Raw genomic sequence first — 17,094 nt, 5'->3', positions numbered from 1 at the left:
CAGAGCACAATACTTAGGGTAGGCTAGAAATCTTATCCTATCCTCTCTCTGATTTTCTTACTTTCACTCTTTCTATGTTTTATAAATAAATTGTTAAAATAAATCTCTGGAATCTCATAAAATTCCTGGTGAACCTACTTTTGAATAATCCAGTCCAACCCCTCACATTTTACTGCTAAATATATATATGTATATATATATATATATATATATATATATATATATATATATATATATATTCTTTTCTTTAATATGTGTGTTGGGAAGTTTAATGGAGGCAGGAGGTTCTTAGTATGCCAGTTGAACACCAAAAGCTTAATAATAAACTGAAATATTAATAAATTGACTTCAAAAGGAGACAAGTTATCTCTCATCAAACATATAATATGTTAAATGCTAACAATAAAAGGAGAAATATATGGTTAGATGAGACTGAGTAACTATTTCATATGTATCAATTGGCATATATGATAATAGATGAAAAAGTTAAATATTGGAGGGAAGATAAGCATACAAATTGTTATCTTTATACTTTTTCAGTGGCCTTACCACATCACCTCCAATGTGGCTACTTATTATATCTATGCATGTGACAAACAGATATATATATATGTGTGTGTGTGTGTGTGTGTGTGTGTGTGTGTGTATGTATGTACCTACTTAAATAAAATACATAGAGGTTTATATTAAGTACTAATATCTCTTCTGAGTTTCAATTGACATCACCACCTACCTCTCAGAGATTCAAACTAGATATCCTCTATGTATCTCAAACTTAATATTTTCAAAAGAGACCTCATTATTTTTGTACAAACCATGAATATACTCCCCTTCTAAATTTCCCTATTTCTCTCAAATGGTATTATTATCCTTCAATATCTGAGCACCCAAGTTTACAACTTCAAACATTTTCATCAACTCTGCCATAGTTACCAAAATACATCTAATTAATTACTTTTCCTATAGTTTCTATCTCCATAACATCTCTTGACTCTTCCCCTTGTTTATATCCAACTACCACCCTAGTTTCTTAAGCTGTATCCTGAAAAATGCAATGATCTCATAATTAACCTACCTATACACAGTATTTGTTTCTCCAACTCATTCTTATCATGATAGTACAAACTATTTTTCTCTTTAAGTCTGGCCATATTACTTTCTTTTCAATAAATGTCAAATTTCTATTACTTTTACTGTTAAATGAAATTTCAACTTTTTGGCATAAAAAGACTTCATAATTTGACATTAATCTACTTTCATATTTTATTACATATTACTTCTATTCACATTTCCATAAAACTGTCCTTCTTGCTACTCCTCAGACACAACACTCCAACTTCTTACTCTGTGCATTGTATTAATTTTTTCCACAAGCCTAATATGTAATCTCTCCTTTTATCAGTCTTCTAGAATTCCTCTAATCCTTCCTTTAAAATATAGATCAAGCACTATGCTCTTCAGCAAATCTAAAATAACATACAATTATGAATATAATACCCACACTAATTTTCATAAAAACATTCTTTGTAAAAAATACCAAAAATGATTCAGAAAAATTAAATAGTCCATCAATGATTTCAACAGCATGGAGGTTCCATTATATGAAATATACAGTCCTTACTTGACAAAAATAGATGGTAAAATATCCTCTTATCTTATTTTTGGTACAAGAGTGACCTTGATAATTTCACAGATGTAAAGTTTGATTATATATTGTTGTTTACCAGCATATTAGTCCTTTCCTATATTTTACTTGATTTTGATTTTATAATTTTGCAGCAGTTCATATGCTATCCTATACTTCTCTATATTTATATCCATAGATTTATAAAACAAAATCATAGTATATTTGAATATAGAAACTCTCTTGTATTTATATTACATTCAAATGTAGAAACTCTCTGCTAGTCCTGTTCATAAACTGCTACACAGCTGATTATCTTAGTTTCCTGGAGAATGGAGAGGTTAAGCGATGTTCCCAAAGTTATCCAAATAGTATGGATGTCTGCCACATACATTCATATCTCTCCAAGTCCAAGTCTGCATTGATATCAACTATGTTATGCTACATCCTATTTTTCAATGTTACTTTTTATAGAGAGAAGCATTGGACCTAAATTTCACAGGCATTAGGGAAATCCTTAGTACAGAAATTCATTCTACATATGTCAAAACATTTTAAAATTGTTGTTTCACTTAATTATTGTGATTTTTATTATTTTTTGTCAGTAAAGGTTAGTGAATACTCTGAACTTGATAGTCTATAATGTTTTCTGTATCACTGAGAGATTAAGTGTCTTGTCCAGATGCAAACTGCCAATGTGTCAGAGTATGTGACAGAGGAGAGACTTGAATACAAATCTTCTTGTCAAAACTAATTCACCAGCAACTGTCATATCACTTTTATGAATACACATATTTTAATACCATGCCCCAAGCCTAAATATGAGGGTGTACTCAACAATGCACAGAACTTGGTCTACCTCAAAATCCTTTGGTAGGAATTTCCAAGGTAATTTAATGAAAGGATCAAATGGGAGAACCCATAAAAAGAGGGAAAGGAGCTGATATTTTATAACTGATAGAAAAAAAGACAAATTCAAAGTTAATGATTGTTTAGTATTGTAGGAGTATTACACAGACTAGTAATCAACTGTTTTCTGTCTTTCCTGATGAAAAGAATAAATGAGCAGAAGCTATAGTAGTAAAGAGGATTTAAGATGGATACAAATAATGATTTCTAGCTTTTTAAGGACTATTAAACATTAGCTTCAAAAATACAAGAGTCCCTCTCACTTGAATTCTTTCAAAGTGGACTGTATTTTGGTAGACTAAACTACTTTGGCCCACATTTAAGGCAGAGACATAGACGAGATAATGAATTAAGATTCTATTATCCCTATTATTGTGCAACTATGTGATTTCATGAATGTCTTACCATTTCCCTCATATCATTTTCATTTTTTAAACTGTTAGATGTTTGTTTATTTTCTAATAGCTTCTTTTCTTCCTCCCAGATTTATTTTTTAATATTCTATTAAGTGTTTATGTGTGCTTACTCTACATAGATATAATAATTTACTTGTATGTTGTATGGCAGACTAGATAACAAAAAAATTCTGATTTCATCCATAACCCAGGGACATTGGTTTCTACATGATCATGTGTAAATCAAAGAATTTTATCAGAACTTTAGCAATCTCCTAAAACTATAAAAAATTCTGATGAAATATATCATTAATATCTGTATGTGTGGGAGGAAGGGACTTCCTTGCAGTAGATCCTCACAGGGAAAGATAATAAAAATATATAGAGCAGGAGAATGAACTACATTCATAGGATCTGAATATAAATCCTACTTCTGCTGTATGTAACTTGTGTGACTTTGGAGAAACCATCCACTTTTCCTAACCTTCAGTTTTCTCAGTGTACAATGATAGGAAGTGATTATATTGTTTCTAATTTTACTTCCAGATTCAGATATGTGATTATATTTCTATAGGTAGATATAAGCTACTGGTAATTTATAAGAACAATATTTGCCTGCTAAAGGAAAGAATGGAAATGATAATCAGTTAATACCAAAAATAAGTGAGAAGATAATAAGAAAGTATCTAGTTGTCCTTGTTAATTGACGTTACCTCATCCAGATGACATACATTCTCAGCAATTGAAAAAAAAATTGAATATTATCACTGAGCTATTGTCAGTGATATTTTGAAATATAGTGAATATTTAAAGAGATCCTTCTGAATTAGAGAATATTTGCTTCAATTATTATAAAAGGGAAGAGAAGAGTGTCTATAAATTATAGACCACTGAGAATTTTACATCAGGGAAAATTCTAGAAGATGGTTGATAAACATTTTGAGAGGAAAATAGTAATTAAGAAGAGACAACAGGGCTTCCCTAGGAATAAGTCATGATAGACTAATGTCATCTCTTTATATGATATAATAACCAATAAAAATGAGAGAAATACTGTGACTATAACTAATGTAGATTTTAGGCCACTTTTTGATGAAATATGTCATATATTCTTTTGTAGATGATGAGGAGATATTGAATAAATTATAATATATTTGGAGGAATTAAGAACAAATAAGATAAGAATTTTGAGGGTGGAGTAAACATGGCAGAGTACAGAAAGCTTTCTGTCCTACTGATTCCCTCTATACAATAATACAATATTCCAAATTTTGTCAGATTTAGCCAAAGCTGTATGTTACATTGTATAGCTCTAAATATATATATATATATATATAAGTATAAATACATATATATGTATACACATATATATGTAAAAGAGAGAGAATGGATTAAAGAATTGGGACTATAACTAAAAATCTAGAAAAAGAACAAGCTAAAAATCTCCACAGTTAAGATCCAAATTTGAAATCCTTAAAAAACAAAGGAAATATTTATAAAGTTGAAAGTAATGAAACTAGCAACTGAATAAATAAAACTAGGAGCTGGTTTTATGAAAAAAAAACAATGAAATAGATAAACTATTGATTATTTTGACTTAAAAAAAGAAAGATAAAAATCTAAATAACCAATTTCAAAATGAGCAAGGTGAATGTACTACCAATTAAGAAGAAATTATTATGAGTTATTTTGTATATTCTGGTAAAACTGAAAATCTAAGTGAAATAGAAAGATTTTACAAAGAAATATTTAGTGCCCACATTATTAACAGAAGTCAAAATAGAATACTTAAGTAACTCTACCTTAGGTGGTGTGAAGAAACTGAAGAAACCATCAGTGTTCTTCCTAGGAAAAAATTCTCAGGAATACAAGGGAATTTTACCAAACATTTAATGGATGACTAATCCCAGTTGTAATATAAACTACTTGAAAAAATGGGTTAAATATTCTACTAAATTCCTTTTAAGACAAAAATGTGATTTAGAGAGCTAAACAAAGAAGAGCAAAAACAGAAACTATAGACCTATTTCCTTAATGAATATCAATGTAAAAAAGTTAAAGTAATAGTAAAAGCAATAAAAATAAAAAGTAAATAATTAGTAATAGTAAAAGTAAAAGTAAATAAGATAATAATTTTAAAATTAAATAAAGTAATAGTAAATAGAATTTACAGTAATATATTACAGAAATAATATGCTTATGCAAGGAATGAGCTTGGTTAAAAGTTAGTGAAAATATCAGCATACTTTTCCATATCAACAACAAAAATAACAAAAATCATATGACTATATCAATAGATGTAGGGAAAAAAATCCTCTGACAAAATGTCACACCCATTATTATTAAAAAATACTAGAAATTTTAAGAAGTGGAAGCTAAATGATTAAAAGTATTATCTGTCTAAAACCAAGAAGAAGCACAATTTGTAATGGACATGAACTTGAAACTTACATAAAAAGTTCAAGATATCCATTATCCTCCCTAATATTTATTATTATACTAGAAATGCTAGCTTTATCAATAATTTCACAAAAATATTTAAGGTATAAGAATAAGTAATTAGGAAACAATATCATGTGTGGCTGATAATATAATAGTAATTTAGAGAAGTTTAGAAAATCAACTAAAATTAGTTGAAACAACTTCAACAGATTTGCAGGATATAAACCAAATATGAATTCATCGTTTCTATATAATGCAAACAAAAGCCAGTAGGAAGACATAGAAATATAAATTCCATTAAAAAACTGCAAACAATATAAAATACTTCAGAGACTGAGTGCCAAGAAAAATCCAGGGATTTTATGAATACAATTATGAAACATTTTTCATGCAAATACAGATCTAAAGAACTAGATTGTTGATCATGTGTAGTACCATTTAATATAACAGAAATTACCACTTTAATTTAATTTACTTAGTAAGTGCCCTATAAATCAAACTATCAAAAATTGTTTTACAGAGCTAGAAAATATAGAAATAAAATTCATCTAGAAGGAAAAAAAGGTAAAAAAAAATCAAGGGGGTTGATGAAAAATGTGTGAAGGAAAGTAGTCTAGAAGTTCCAGATTTCAAACTACTATTACAAAGTAATAACTTTTAAAAATCTTGTATTGGCAAAGAAATAGAATTGTAGATTAATGGAATAGATAAGCTACATAATATGCAATAGTTAATGACCATCTTAATTTACTGTTTGATGAATACTAAGATCCAAGCTTTTGGAGTAGGAACTCAATACTTGACAGAATTCCTGAGAAAATTTGAAAGCATTTTTGCAGGAATTAGGCACAGATCAACATCTAATGCCAAATAACAAGATAAGATAAAGATAGATGTTATTTAAACAGATAATTATTATAAAAAATTTAGGTGGAATGGGAAAATGTATCAGTTAGATATATGGATAAGGGAAGGATTTATGGACAAATAAGATATGAAGATAATTAGGAAAATTAAAATAAATATTATACAAACAAGCCTAATATAGTCAAAATTAGGATAAAAACAGAATATTGGGGAGAAGGGGGTTTATAGCAAGATTCTCTGATAAAGGCTCCATTTCTTAAAAATATTGTGAATTTAGTCAAATTTCTAAAAACAAGAACTATTTCCCAGTTGACATGTGATCAATTGATATGAAGTTTTCTGGAGAAGAAGCCAAAGCTATCAATAATCACATAAAAATTCTCTAAATTACCGCTGATCAGAGAAATGAAAACTAAAACAACTCTGAGATTCTACCTCAGACCTTTCAAACAAACATTACAGAATAGTAAAATCCAAATGATGGAGATTATGTGAAAAAATTAGGACTCTAATGTACTATTATGTAGTATTATGTAGAAATGTAAATGAATCCAACCTTTCTTGAGAACAATTTGAAACTATACAAAAAAGGTATAATAATGTGTTTGCTACTTGATCCATTAATACTACTTCTAGGTCTGTATCACAAAGAGATAAAAGAAAAGGGTAAAAACATCTATTTGTCTAAAAATATAACAATTTTTTTGTGGCAGTAAAGAATTGGAAATTGAAGGGATTCCATTAATTGGAGAATGACAAACTGAGCAAGTTGTCATATATGATTGAGATAGAATACTATTGTAAGAAATGACAAGCAGAAGTTTCAGGAAAACCTGGGAAGGATTATATGAACTGATAGAAATGAAATTGAGTAGAAACAGGAGACAATTATACACAGTAGCAATAATATTGTAAAGAGGATCAAATCTGTAAGATTTTACTTTTTTCTTATTAAGCCTATGATCTAAGATAGTTCCAAAGGAGCCGCCTACTAATTTAGGAGATAAAAGAATTAATTAACTCTAAAATAGACTAAAGTATACTAAAAGAAACTTCTTTTATTTTTCTTGTTTTATTTTTTGTCTGACCTTCATTTTACAAATGGCTCATGGGGACATATATTTTGTATTTCACATGAATCATTAATATCAAATTGTTTTCGTTCTCAAATGATTTTTAAGAAAATTATATATAATTTGTAAATATTTAATGAAAAAAGATATACACATAAATATGTGTATGTTTGTGTTTGTGTGTGTTTGTTTGAAGAAATAGCATAGAAAAAAATAAGCAAACAAAACAAATAACTACCAAAAAAAAAACACCTACTTTTGTGTCAGAGAAGGTGAAGATGTAAACTCAAAGGTCAACAATGTGAAAACAGCTGCAACCAAAGTCTAAAATAAATGTCACTTGGACACACACCAAATAGTTATTCATGGAACAATTTTAATAAAGGTAAGACTAATTAGAGAAAAATGAGTGATGTAAGAAAAATATGAAAAGAGAATTAATATGCTGGAAAAAGAGATTCATAAAATGCTGGAAAAAGAGATTCATAAAATACTGAAGAAAATTATCACCAAAAAGAAAAACAGAAGTCACCTAATGGTAAAGAAACACAAAATTCATTAAAGAATAAGAAAAAAATCACCAAATAGCAGTATAAGCCAATTAGAAAGGAAGATACAAAAATTCACTGAAAATGAACTCATTAAAAAGCATAATTGGCCAAATGGAAAAGGAGACTGAAACTCTCTATTAAAAATAGTTAATTAAAAAGCAGAATGGATCAAATGGAAGCTAATGAAGCCATAAGAATTTAAGAAACATAAAAAATGTCAAAAGAATGAAAAAGATAGAACTTATGAAATATCTTAGGAATATTGCAACCAACTTTAAAAATTCCTGGTTCAGGGAGAAAATACCGCAAGCAGCCTAAAAGATAAAATTATTAAATATTATATAAGGATTCACACAATATTTCGCTGCATCCACATTAAAGAACCTGAGTGCTTGGAATACAGTTATAAGGATGATCAATTGGGAAAGGCTTGACTACTCTGATAAATACAATGGTCCAAGATAATTTCAAAGAATTTATAATGATTTTATGTCCAAATACAGAGTGAACTCTTAATGCAAATTGAAGCACAATTTTCTCTTTTTTTTTGCTTTTTTATGATATATCTAATAGTGAAACATGTTTTATATGGTTTCACATATATAATCACTAACATATCACTTGCTTTCTCAATTGGTAGGAAGGGCTGGGAGAAGGTAAAAAAATTAAAAATCTAAGTTTAAAAAAGAAAATAACATTAACAATAAATATTTTTTAAAAATAACTGGTTAGATGACGAAACTCAAAGAATATCTACTAATGATTTAATGTCAACATGGACCTAATTCTACAGTGATGTTTAATAGTTATTTGCATTTGTCTCTGAAATGAATCCAACCTTTCTTGAGAACAATTTACAAATGCCACAAAAGTTAAATAGATACATAACCAAATGAATTACAGATCTGGGATTCAAACATGGTCCATAAGGCTAGAATATTTGGATGAATCTCATTAGATGGAATTCGGTAGCAATAGATGTTGTCTTATGTTGGATACTAAAATGCAATTTCCGAAATAAAAGATGTTGGATAAATATTTAGGCAGCAGTTTTTCTCATAAATATCTGGAAGATCACAAAATGAACTAAATGTGAGTCAGCACTGCAATGTGGCATCCAAATAGGCTAATAAAAACTTGTTCACTTTTAGAGGAGGTTGGCCCTATCCTGCTGAACATATTTTCTATTGATTTAGCTAACTGAAAAAAATTGAATTTAAGTCAATTGAGCAATTCAGAGAAGGATAGGTAATATTTTGTAGGATGGAGATAAGTAAAACAAAGACAATATAACCTAGTAGTTTCAAGGATTAGAGTGAGTTCTCCCTACTTTCAAATGCCCCCAAACAGACCTACAAAATGTACCAGTCTGAATTCTGATGATGATATCTGAAGAAAAAGTCAACTATGATAAGTGTTGTTTTTCCCCCCAGGCCAGCTTAGTATAGGATGTCAAACTAAAAGCTTTGTGGATGACTAGAAATGGATGCCTGACAAGAAGCCTGTAATGAGGATAATTCTCCAGCACTCAAGGAGATGCTGTGCACTGGGTCCAGAGGAGGTTGTAAGCCAATATCAGGGTATCTCCTAGTGCCAACAAAGCTCTGTGACAGAGATGAATACCAGAACTTGTGTCAATCGGTAGTTTTAGTACTCACTACTAAGTTGGAGTCATAGATCTATTGTATGATAAAGAAATTTCAGAAGCCAGCAATAGTTATATTATTTAGACCCCAGGAACAGAAAAGGATCTCAATTTGATCTTTGGCTACAGTCTGCAAGTTGAAAAAGAATGACCAAATGAGAAATTACAAACCAAAGGAGCTTGCATGTATATCACTCTACAACAGTAGAGCTACCTAGATGGTAGGTAGTTGCTGAATCCAGCAGCATTATATTGTTAACCATTACAAGCACAGATCAGGAACTTGTAGATCAATAAAATGAGAGTTCTAGTCTAAAAAAACAAAAAATAATTCATAAATATGGAATAAAGTGTTAGGAGTTTAATAGCTTCATACAAGAGATTCAAACTTTGTCCATAACACAAACTCCCTAAAAGTATAAATAGACCAAATAGAATCCAATAACTACATGAGACCACAATAAATATTAAAAACAAAATCACAAGATGGAAAATAGAATAAAATATAAATGAGGTATCTCATAGTAAAAAAACAACTTACTTGGGGGAAAAAGAGCAAGGAAAAAAATGTGAGATCACTTGACCACCTGAATAACATTATTAAAGCCAGAATCAAATCACACTGTTTTTAAAAATCTTAAAAGAAAGTTCCACAGATCTTTTAAGTTAAGTGGAAATAGAGATAAATAATCCATCAGTAATCTTCTAAAATAAATCCCCAAATTAAAACTCCCTGGAATATTTCAGGTAAAATTCAGAGTTTCTAGTCTAATATATATATTAATATATCATTAATTAGTTAATTAATTAATTAATCAAACAGTTAGAAAAGGAAAATAAAATCAAGTATTGAGGAGCCATAAAATGGATCACACACAATTTGGCAACCACCACCATAAAAGAACAGAGACCTTGGAACACAATATTACAGAAGGCAAAGATTTGCTCTTAAGGCCAAAATTTATTTGCCCATAAAAATTGGTATCCCACAGAAGAAAATGATTTTTAAAAAATATGTCATTTATTCCTAATTTTGAAATGAGTTAGCAGGCCAGCATGAGGGGAAAAGAAAATATAAACACCTTTACTCTATAAGAATGTAAAATGATGTTATAGGCTAGTAAGAAAGGGTCCTTAACACAGGAACTATTTAATGACATATTCCTGATGCTTAATCAAAACATAAATGGACTTACTTATTCTAAGGCTCTGACAGTTTTCTATATAGGCTCATTTGTCTATGATTATATTGTATTTAAACACTAGAAAAGCAACAATGTGGAGACTTAAATTTATCAATTTGCATTTTAAACACACTGGACTAACAGTAAATAATGTGTGTGACCACTGCCCTGAGGCTACTGTGCTCTGCTTCCTGACACTGACATTCTTTGGAGGGACAGCAGGTGTACAGTCTTTGAGTAGTAAAGTTAAAATAATGTCAAGATGATTGGGGGGGAGGGGGAAGTATTCTTAAGAAAGAAATAGGCAAGCTCCAACAGTTGGACTCCTATTAAAATCTCAACAAACTAGAAGATCTCATTGATAGAGATCATCCTAGGAACCTTCTACCACTCTAACTTCCCTCCCACATTGCCAAAGGAAATGTCACAGAGAAAGGTTTGCTCTTGAACTGAGCAAGATGAACTCTTCTTTCCACCATTAATAAAGAAATTAAAACAAAACAATGAAATCCAGCCTTTGAACAATAATGGTTTCAAATACTTTCTACTCATTGAAATAAAAATTTTGGAATGTTTTAGGCAGGTAGAAGACTTTCTAGGATTTAAACACGTGTACAGCTTGAACCACATACTGCTGACAGTTGGGATGCTCACTCATGAACTTTCCACATTTGGTACAAGTGACCATATGGTCACATTCAAGAAGGACAGAGTCAATGACTGTACCCATGTAGATACAACAATCATCTTCTTTGTCATTGAGCTGCATCTTGTCTTCATGTGAGTTTTGATTCTCCTCAGTTTCTTTGTATAGCCTGTTCACTCTCTCTACAAGCTCCCACTTTTCACAATAGCTGGAATAGTTGACAAAATTCTTAGCAATGATTTTCTTCAATTGTCAGACATTCATCACTTCAACATCTCCAAGACTTGACAGATCTGCTAATGAAGCTCTCGTCCACTTTCCAGAAATTCCAGAGGTCTCTTCACCATTTTCTTCATCATCTTCTGTGTCTGTTAAGGGTGTTTCACCTAATCACTGTGAAAGTGCTCCAGGTCTGAGCTTCCTCTTTGGTTTGTGAAGTCTCCCAGTGACAAAGACATCATTGGAGAAGGGATTAGGTATGTTGTAAAAAATGCATGTGTAAAAAGTTGGAAGTCTGTGACCTTGAGGAATTCAGGCTGTGCATGTCCATGTCCTCTTCAGAGTCATGATGGCACAGTACAAGTTCTGCCAAGTCTGTGTTTTCTTTCAATGAGTGTGTATTGGTATATTCTGGAGAATGAGACACTGCCTCAGATCTCTGATTTTCAGTCACATAGAGGGTGCTGAAAAGCAGTTCTTTGAAACAAATAACAAGTACATCTTTGGAAATTTTCTTGTATGACTGGACAGAACAAAAATCTTTCTTGCAGTCAAAATATAAATGCTTTTTTTCCTAAAAGTTGAAAATAACAGTCCACAGGCTTTGCAAACTATGTTATATCCTCCCATAGCTGCTGGTGGGTATGTGGAAAAGTCAGTGTTGGGTGCAAATATGAATGGGCTGGCAACTTTCCCAAATCAAGATTGTTGGCCTCTTCCCACCTTAGGTCCAGTGACTTCATTCAGCAACTAAAAGCATGAAGTGCACATAGACCTGGCACCTACATTTATGGCCCCAGTCACCTCTCCTGTGTTGGCTCCACTGGAAAACTCAGCACTGTAGCATCCCTGGCCAGTTCTCCACCTCCCATCTGCACAGAACTATGGCAGTGACAACCCTAATGACACCCACTTTGACTAAGAGTCCTGCTAGGTGAGCCTCTCATTTGTCTATGGACAAGAAAATGAAATTTTAATACAATTACAGACTCCCAAATATGCACAATGAGAAAACCAGAATTAGGTAGAAACTTTGAAATTCAAATAGGAGCTAAAGGAAACAAAAAAGGGTAAAAATGAAACAAAAAGAAAATCTGTATATCCTATAGCTTTAGAATATGTTATAAGAATGGAGAGATAAGGGATAAGGGAAGCAAAATTGTCTCTAAAAGGGGAGAGAGGAAAATTTAGCCATGAACCCTGCAAAAGATTCTAGAAGAAGGCACTGCAGAGGAGATATTTGGGAGTGAACTGTCATTTCACTGCCTTTCCTATCCCTGAGCTGGAAGGGAGAATAGCTGCTCCATAAGTTCCTGTGACCTGACAAGTTTTGTGGAGAAACTTGGAGGTTCTTGGGCTTTGGAAGATACCTAGGAGTTGATCTGGTTTTCCCTGCAGTGCTGTGTCACTTTGGCTGAGGTAATCCAAAGATTTTAACATCTGGGACTTTGGGGGCTTTTACCTAAGTAGCCAACTGCAGACTTGGGGAACAATTCAGTCCACCTGCAAGTTCATTCTCAATAGCCTGTTTAGAGACAATTAAGGTTAGCTGATTAGCAATCTGGGTTATTAGTCTAGGAAGTTTGTCAGATGGTTTTGGTTTAAATAAGAACAGGGAGCTGATAGGAAGGTTTTGGAAGATCAGAAAAGCTCTCTCCTGAGAGGCATAGAAGTTGGATGGAGATATAGCTCTGTAGAGTCAGGGACATTTTGGATCTTGATTCCAATTATTCCAAAAGATTCCAAAAGATCCTTGATAGTATCAATTCCCTAACCTTAATTAGCACAATAAACTTAACTCATGTTTTAATATAGTCTCAAAGGATTTTGCACTTCACTGGCCCTGGGAAGGTCCTTAGGTGGTTTTTTTTTTGTTTTTTTTTGTTTTGTTTTTACCACCAACCCATCTGAGTCCTTCTCTATATACCTATCTCCTTTTGGAGGACCATTTCTTTTTCAATGTCTAATAAAAATACAATTTGATAGGAATAAATGAAAATTCTTTTACTTGTATACAAAAACTCAACTGCCCAAGGACAAGTGATAGGATCCAAATTTCAAAAGAAATTCTTGTGAAAATGGTCTAATGAGTATTGAGGAATTCATAGTCAATGTGACTCAGAAGTGTGATGTAGGAAAAATACAAATAAATTCAAGATAGCTTAATTCAAAGTAATTAGGAAGAAAGAACACTGCCATTCAGAAGGATGAGAAAAAAAGCTTCAAATAAAAAGTGGTACTTGACCTGTATCTTGAGGGAAGTTAGACATTTTGGGGGTAAAGGTGAGGAGAAAATGTATTCCTACTATGGAGAATGGCTGGTGAAAAACAAAGATATGGGAGCTATAAATGTCATGTGAGGAAAACAGAGGAAAATCCAGTTTGTTTATAGCTCAAGTGGAAGAGTAATGTACAATGAGGCTGTAAAAATATAAATTGGGGTTAGATTTTGAAAGAATCTGAAAACTAAAAGGAGAAGGTAATATTTTGACTTAAATTAACACAAGTTGCTATAGAAGCTTATTGAGTAGTATAGAGACATGGTAAAAATCCTAACTGAAGAACAATAACATGTTATTTTAGGGCAAAGGCTTAATCTGAAGAGAGACTTATGAAAGGGAAACCAGTCAGCAGGCTAATGCCATCATCTAAGCAAGTGGTGGTAAGGACTTAAAATAAGATTGGGACTATCTGAAGAGACTAAAAGTGTCACATATAGGAAATATTGTAAATCCAGAAATATAAAGTTGTAGGATTTGGTTAGATATTGTAAGGGTTAAAATAGAGGTTTGACAAAATAATAGAGCAGCTTTTAATAATTTAAGTTTTAATGAGAATATATTAGAGTTGTAAATTAATATTATCTCTTTAAGCCAAAGAAAAAGAAAATGTCTAGCAGCTTTTATCAATTAATAATTTTGTTTAATTAAAATAGAGATAATAAAAGAGTAGAGTAAATGAATATAGTAAAGGAGAAAAATATAGGAAAGTGATAGAAAAACTAGTTATCCTATAATACCTATAACTACATATAATCACTACCTAAAATTGCCTATATATGCCTATAAATGCCTATAAATGTCATTAAAGAAAGTTAAGCTGATCACCCTTCAGCCTAGCTCACCAGGAAGAATCAGTAGATACAGATAAAGATGTAGATATAGATATAGATATAGATATAGATATAGATATAGATATAGATATAGATATAGATATAGATATAGATCCCAACCACAAACTAATCACCAACCCACACTACCAGCAACCAACCAACCCCCAAAGACCAACTCATGCCCAGCAGCCAACTTCCCTGCACCTGCCAGCCCTAACTGACAGCAACTGACAGATGGACCAACTGATGTTGGCAGCTTTTATCCCCTTTTCCTACCTCACTTCCTGTCTTTATGGTTCCTTCTTCCTAACTCTATGGTTCCTACTTCCTGTCATTGTAGGCTCTTTAATCTCTACATATCTCAATGTAAGATGATCTCCAAGTCCTTCATTAAATTAAAAAAGGAATAAAGAATTCCTTTTTATAATATGCTGGAGGAGAAAGAATATAAAAACTCAAAGGTATCACCATTATTATCAGCCTGGAGACTAGAAAAAACAGAAGTACCCTCAAAATAATAGCAGAATTTGAAAGAAGGGTGGGTTTTAAAGGAAAGATAATGCATTTTTTCTCGGATAGATTGACTTTTATGAGTGGCAAAGACACCCAGTTTGAAATGTCACCTAGTCAGTTAGCTTCCAAGGGTCTGTCTATGGGAATTTTTGGTCGTAGAGTCCTGTCCACTCAGAAATTGTGAACTATAATACCTATCATCTTATTGCTGTAATTATAATGTGGTAGAAAATTATAATGATCCTGAAAATTCCATGTTACGTTTTCATAAAATTTTACAATTTTCAAAAGATTTTCAGAAACATTATGTTAATCGATCTGTTATTTTCTCTGCATAATTCTTATAAGTCTCAAATACAAACAGTTAAAAAAAAAACATGTCTTCTCAGCTCTTTTGTCCCTGGCACAAGGGAGAGAATAATAATGAAAATTATCATTTTTATAATTAATATTAATTGTTAACTAATATGTATTAGGCACTATGCCAGGTACCTTACAAATATTTCTTATTTCTCACAACCACCTTGAGATTATGTACTTTTATTTTTCTCATTTTATGTATGAAGCAAAAAGAAATCATGTGACTTTCCCAGGGTCACACAGAAAAAATTTTTCTCCTGTTAGTTTCTGGAAAACTGTTCTTAAACTTGCATTTCACCCTTTCCTAAGATCCACTAGATGCCATTTACCCAAGTAAAACCTCTTTTAATACATTCATTTGCAATTTGAGGATACTATGGTTCTCTTTGAAAAAGGAAATGTGAAGTATTAGGTAACACTCCCAGTTCAAAAATATCTTGCAAAGGGGACACATTTTTCTGATTCTTTAAAGTCTTGAATAAATATGGAAGTAGGTAACTTAAGTTGCATCAAGTGGAATTGCTTTAAGTTTTGGCATTGACTTGACTCCAGATGTGTCATGTGCAACACAAAAAACTTTTAAGGCTGAATATCAATGTTTTTTGAAAGCCTCCAGTTGCTAAGAACTGTATTCAAAGGGATGTCACTGCAGTTTTAACAATTTTTCTTTGGTATTATACTAGAATCCAATAGAAGTTTGAATGATTTTGGAGAGAGGTTTTATATCTTGTCAGGAAGTAATCCATGACTGGATTAATTTTCCTTCAGCCTTTAGCATTTGTAGTTATCTACTAAAACTAGGCAAGGTCAGCTAATGTCAAAAAGATCTCCAGAAAGGATCTGCCAAATGTCAACTATATACTCGGAGAAGGCATAGCCACCTGTATTGGACCTCAAATCAGCTGTAAAGCCAAGAGTTTTATTTACAATCAGATAGGCTTTCACAACAAATATGGAGGTGCCAGAAATCTAGGACTCTTCAAATATATGCCTTGACTTATGTTCAGAACACCATAAATGCCTCCAATCACTTGTTCTGGATGCTGAATCTCCCAGAGCAAAGCAATCAGCACACAAGCATAGAGGCAGTGTTGGGCAATAGAGATATTTGACCACCAATTCAGTGAATGGCATCAGCATACAGGGTCATATTGTTTACATCAAAACAAATGGCCCAGACTCCTCATACAACACTCCCTCCTTCATAGCCCACTGAAATACAGTCAACACAATGCCCTTGATCTCACTGAGGTACTGTACTCCTTGATGATATTGGTGAAAACATTGAGCTCAGTAGCATCAGGACCAAACCATCAGATCTCATGGGCCTCAGTCACATTCCACTCATCATACTTCTCAGCCATGTATTGAGCCCTTTTCTTGAGCTCTTAATGGGCAAATACTTCACTAGTAATATGAAAGTTAGTGTTTAAGGTCAAATTTGAACTCAGGTCTTCTTGATTCCACTCCTGGTGCTCTATCCATTGTACTATTGAATTTTTCCTCAATAAATTGTAACTCAACTTGAATGGAAATTAAATAAAAAGAGCAATA

At 31.9% G+C, this 17,094-nt stretch overlaps 1 pseudogene; it reads right to left on the bottom strand.

Annotated features, from left to right (window-relative positions):
• Positions 1-11,285: 11,285 nt before the first annotated feature.
• The window catches only part of LOC130454725 (E3 ubiquitin-protein ligase RNF34-like), a 144,301-nt pseudogene continuing 138,492 nt past the window's right edge, over positions 11,286-17,094 (bottom strand).

This window comes from Monodelphis domestica, chromosome 5 (genome assembly GCF_027887165.1).
Source record: "Monodelphis domestica isolate mMonDom1 chromosome 5, mMonDom1.pri, whole genome shotgun sequence".
In the NCBI taxonomy this organism is placed as follows: Eukaryota; Metazoa; Chordata; class Mammalia; order Didelphimorphia; family Didelphidae; genus Monodelphis; species Monodelphis domestica.
This window is presented reverse-complemented; position numbering and strand designations above follow the sequence as displayed.